The following is a 6,140-nucleotide window of genomic DNA, read 5'->3' as shown; positions in this document are numbered from 1 at the left end:
CCTTGCTATGTAAACCCACTACAGAGCTCTATAAATCTGAGCATTATCTTTGATAATGCTTTGTGTTCTCTTTATACACAAAAAGCAGTTTCTAGAGAGTTGGTGGCCAAATGATGTTCAGCATATATCTAATGAAAGACAATGGAAATCAGAGCTTTTCTCTGCTAGAAGGATATAGAACTTTCTTTCCTTGGGTTTAAGTTGAATGACTGCTTCATATTGATGTGGTTATACTGATTTTGTTACTAGTTATTTACTATTCCACTTTGCAAAAGGAAGATGTCTTACCAATACATATGTTTTTATGGGGACCATGTTAGGACCCTTACTGAGGGTCTTAATAAATTCAAGAAATAAGAACGCTGAAAGAAATTCTATGCTATATTAAAATATTTTTGATGTTAAAACTTTCAAGAGTATCCAATTCTTTTATATTGCTTGAAAAAGTCTGTCACTCCACTGACTAATAAGGAGATATTTAGAGACTATAGTCAAAACACAATCAAAAATAGTCTTTCTGACATTAAATGAACTGCTACTCTTCTAAATGTGCACTTGAGTAGTAAAACATTTTACGTAGAAAGGAGGTACCTTAAGTTCATGCTCTATCCAGATTCTTTCTATTTATTTTTTTTAATCTGATATTCAAAGATAATTTTCTCTATTCCCCAGGGATTGTAGGAAAAAGGTAGCTTGCTGTATTTTTTCTGTTGCTACTAAAAAACTGTTTTCTCAGCAGTCACAGAAACCCCAAAGATCTGCAGAAGTGTACGTGATGTTCAGTTTTGCCAACTTAGACTTTAGTTTTCTATCGGTAAAACAATGAGAGGAGAGCTGAGGGGACTCAGTGGGAACAAATGGGTATCTAACAATGTTGTAAAAGGTAGATAACATGAATTAAGTGAATGAGAAAAGTTGATGACATGAATTAAGTGAATGAGACTTTTTGTTGTGGTTCCTAGGCAATAGAAAGAGTAACACTGTTGAAGAGGCTGCAGTGGAGAAATTAGTTCTCCTTTTGTTTACAGCATATAAATTGTTTCTTCTCTTCTACATCCCTCAGGTATGGGGCTTCCTTCACTCCTGTACTTGCCTTACACTTTGTTCTTATGCTCTTCTCTGACTCTTCAAAAATTGGGCACTCAGACTTGTGTGCCCCTAGTAACACTTAAGAGGTGGGAACAGCTCTAGAAATGTGAAAGTAGAGCAGCTTCCAGGATTCAGATAACTGCTGGTTACAGAAGTATCAAGACCTGCTATATGCTACAGTCAGATGTCTGACTTCTTAAGGAGGAAGTAATTTCTTATTGAAGGTCTGTGTAGCAAGATGGAAGTTTAAGACATCCAGATTGTGGCTGTGTTGCAATCTAAGTCAACTGCAGACAAGTACACAACCGAGATTTTCTGCTAAACATGTTGAAATACGTTATTACAAATACAGACAGAATTTAGATATATTGCTGAGACTGCATCAGGGAATGGCATCTTAAGCTTAATGCATTCCCTAATGGTATTTGTTTCAGTAGTGTCCAAACATAACATTTAACAGTAATTATTTAAGTCACTCTAGAAAACTTTCTTAGCTGTAAGTTATGAAGGTTTATGCACAGACTACAAAACAGTAGCATTTTTATCCGAGCAAAATCTCAACTGAAAACACTATTCAAGTGACATTTATTCTGTAGAATGCCTACACCCACCCCAAAAACACACTCATATGAAAACACCCTAAAAATACCATTCATATAGGAGGATAAATTAATCTATTCCCCCAGTTGTCTGACCCATTAGCCATGGTGCTGACTGCTTTCATAAGTACCTGCAGTGTTTCTGCTAACTATCATTACAATTACTGGAAAATCTTGGAAATCTTTCCAACACTTTTCTTTAAGTTGTGTTCCTTCTGCACAATGGATCAACTGATACGTGTGGGTGAGATGCGGAGAAATGCACTTCTAACTTGAATCATGCAAAATTTTACTTGTTTATCTACATTAGCTTGTGTGAAAAGATATTGAAACAACGCGTAACCAAACCTAAACAACAGAGAAGAAAACATTTGCTACTTATGATCACTTCAATCTTAAACTAGTTGTATAACCTTACATTAATATCTATTGCCCCTCATAAAATTAAAGGTACTCTCCCTGTATGCAGCTGCTGACCAATAACAGGTAATTACAAATATAAAAATGAAATATGGTAGGGAATTAACCTCACATATATACCAGAATAAAAGTTTGAAGGCTATCTGTTCTGTAAATGTTCAGCTAAGCATAGTGTTTGCAGTCTATTACCCTACTTAGAGATCAGTAAAAAGCAGGTTAGGGTGGATAGTTCTGTAGTTAATAGATTAAACTTGCATCCTTCCTCCATCACTTATGAACAGAGGTTCCACCTGTCTGGCCATCCCAAACCACTATTCAAACCACTATTAAATGGAACTATTTATTTGGCCCTATTTGCATCTTCCTCCAGCTGTGCATCTTCACCTATTTGTGTTGTGTGCAGATTTCTAATCTGCACTTTCATAAAATGAAGGAAATAAGATGTCACTAATGTGCTATAGTTGGTCTTTTAGAGTTGTATATTGTAATGATGATATCTGGTTTTTGAAGAACAACAAAGTAAAACTGTCAACTCTGGCATTTTATTATTATTATTTATTTATTTATTTATTTATTTATTAGTAGAAATCCAGAAATACTGAAATTGTGATTATGGATTACTATTACCAGCTATTTAAGCTTAATCATAATGTATCAGAATACTGAAATTTACTGCAATATTTTTATCTACCCATCACTCTGAGAAGCATGTACTAAGCATTATTTTTTTCTATATGATTGAATTAGAGGTTTTAGAAATATATTATTTTTACTTGAACGGCATGACTTTGGGAAATGAAAAATAAGAAAAAGCTCCATAGGAAAAAATAGATAAAACCTGCTTGACTCCATACAAGTTGCTTTACTTTGCTTTATGAAATTCTTTCATTTTTATTTAGGTGAATATTTTGAAGGAACAAGTATATTTTAAACTGAAATATAAGATCTCCAGTTCAAACAACCATGATGGTATTCCAGGCTGGTATATGCTAACATTTTCAAAGAGGTTTGCTTTGCATTTTTGTCTTGCATTTTTTCATCCAGGCAAGTTTTTTTTTGTTGTTGTTTTGTTTTGTTTTTTGTTTTTCAGAATCAACCTGACTTCATTTTCACTCAGAAATATGGGATACTTTGTATACCAGATTGCAGAATTCCATTGGTAGTCTGTTATATCTTCCTCAATGCTTTATTTTTTTTTTCTTGATGAACTATTAAAAAAATATATCTAGCTTTATTTTTATCAATTTATCTCCTTCTCCTCTCTATTTTTTTTTTTTTTTTAATTGGAACAATAACTCAGAAAGCTCTAAAACTTTGGACAGGGATTGTGAATATCTGGAATCGTGTTGGTTTCAATCCTGGTGAATATTTAAATTCCAGTTTTACAAACCCAAGCAGAATACTGCATCAAAATAACCTCTTCCTCTCATTTAGTTGACCAAAAAAAAAAAAAAAAAATCAGACACCACAAATACTGAATGTAGACTGTGTTTTGAAATCTCAGAATGGTTCATTTTTGACTTCTGTGTGAATCTGGGACAGAGACAGGATTTGTCTTATTTGTGGTTCTTTAACTGTATCCCAGAAGTTCATAAGAAATGTAGTTATGTTGTACAACAGATTCCCATCCACCATTTAGCATTTTTGCTATGTGCTAAGTATCTTAAATAAACCTCATTTCACAGAACCAATGTAATGACATTCATCAGTTTCTAGGCAAAGGTGATGGTTCAGGATGCTTTGCAGGGTTTGTTTGTTTGTTTGTTTTTTAACTCTAATTTGTCAGAACATTTTTCACATAAGTAATATAGAAACAAAAATTGATGGGTACAGAGAAATGGATAATTAAAAGGACTCAAAGCTCATATGCCTTGTCAATAAAATGTTTTGTTTCCCAACAAGAAATGTCAGAGCATGACAGCTTGACTGGCTTTGATTTGTCAGTATTTTTTATTAATACTACTGTATGTCATTTTGCTATCTTCTACCAGAGCAAGTATACAAGGAAATCATTTGCAACACCTTCAGGCACCATACATTAGATTATATGTAAGTAAAATGGTTGCTAAGTATTCCTTATGCAAAATACTGTTTGTAATGTTAATTTTCTCAATGAAAATCAAACACAATAGGTTATATGCATGTCTAGACATAAAAATATCTTTAGTGCAAACAGCACTGGAAAACAGGAGAAATGCAATAGTAGTATAAATATTCCCTTCCATCATTTATCAAAAAGCTTTTGAATTTTTCAATGCAAAAGAAAGCAATTTTACATAAATTCATTATTTTACTAATTTAAAAAAGTAAAAAGAAATAAAAAAAAGCAAAACAAAAACAAACAAACAAAAAACAGAAGTGCTTTTAAAAGAAGTTCCAGTAATTGTAACTAACACACTACTTGTAACTAACTATCTACTTTTGGTTTTCACATTCATAACCTGCATAACCTGTTTGAGAAGCTATGTAGAATGAGGATAATACCATGTGATGCAAAGGAAATGAATCTAAGGTGAACACTGAGTGTAAACACACCCTTTGATTTCTCAAAATGACACATGCTTGGAGAAGGAACACATTATTCAAAATCAACACCAACTCTATACTTCCCTTTCCAGCTACATTGCTTGACTTGCTTTTTGCAGTAATGACTTCTTCCAGCACTACATTTATCAGATACCTTCATTTACTATCTTTGACAGTTCATTTTTTCACATTCTCGGTGATTTGCTTATTCCACTGGCTTAAATGAAGGGCTAGTCAGGTTAACATATGTCTAAATGTTCCTGTTCTTGGAAGAAATCTTGAGTGGAAACAGTTTCACTGAAAATGGATTAGTTATCTGTTGAGCCAGGGAGATAGTAACTGAAGGACAATGTCCAGAGGAAATTTTATGTGAGAGGAATCCCTGTGGTGGTGGATGTTTAGTTACATCCCTGTCAAATTCCTGTCAAATCCAATCCCTGTCAAAAGGCACAGAAAGGGCTGAACCTGTGTTCCCTGAGGTTTTCCTGGGTGCCCCGCCTCCTTCCACATCCTTTTCAGTGAGTTGGTAATGACCACAGACAAAGCTGAACATTACTGTCGGGCAGGGAGAAGCTTGCATATTGCATATTAGAATCTTTAACGTCCAATAAATTTTTCAGTTGTCTCTTTGCTCTTCTGTGGGTGTGCAGATGAGCTTTTGTCACATAATCTAAGAAGAATGACTTGAGCAATGGATTTCAATCCATGAAATTATTCCTAGTCTAAGGAGTAAAAGACATTACTGTGCAATGAAATTTGCTATTTCTTCACTGCCTCACTGGAGAAATGTGTTTCAGTGCTTACATTCCCTCTCTGAACTTTAAACATGCAAAAATTAACCTTTCATCTGGAATTACTCTATGGCAAAAACAGGAGAAGAGTTTTAATAGATAAATAATGGATTCTACAGCAATGAGCACTAATGACTGCAAACACATGAAGAAATTAGGTTTAATTAGAGCTGTATACAAGTCATTACCATTTTAAAGTAGTGTAAAAGATACAACTTAAATAATTAGTTTACCTACTAATAGTCTAGTGGTGACTGCATCTTGTATGTGCTTGATTTGGGGAGGCTGACAGCAGATTTCTGTACACGGTGACTCAGCCAGGGTGTGGGTTTGCCTGGGTCATCCCAGGTCAGATATCTCTGAATACACTCTAAGCTGGCACACAAAGTGCTGTATCTTGCTAAATAAAATGTTTAAGTACAGATTTTTATTATTATTATTATTATTATTATTTTTATTTTTTTTCCCTCAGTGGACAGCAGACTGTGAACAATTCTGGAAAATTGCATGCATAGTCTTCTCATTAGTTGTACTCATCCCTGTTACTGACTCAGGCAACACACTGATGCTTTGAGGCTAGCAGAGAACAGAGAAGGGAAGGCATGATATTTTAAGTCATGTTCAGGAAAGCAGACAGCTATGGTGACTTAAAACAATCCTCTTCTTCTAGTAACTTTCCTCCTCACCACTGCTTACCAGACATTTTGGAAGGGAA

This window comes from Oxyura jamaicensis, chromosome 3, assembly GCF_011077185.1.
Source record: "Oxyura jamaicensis isolate SHBP4307 breed ruddy duck chromosome 3, BPBGC_Ojam_1.0, whole genome shotgun sequence".
Lineage (NCBI taxonomy): Eukaryota > Metazoa > Chordata > Aves > Anseriformes > Anatidae > Oxyura > Oxyura jamaicensis.
Note: the sequence above shows the minus strand (reverse complement) of the source record.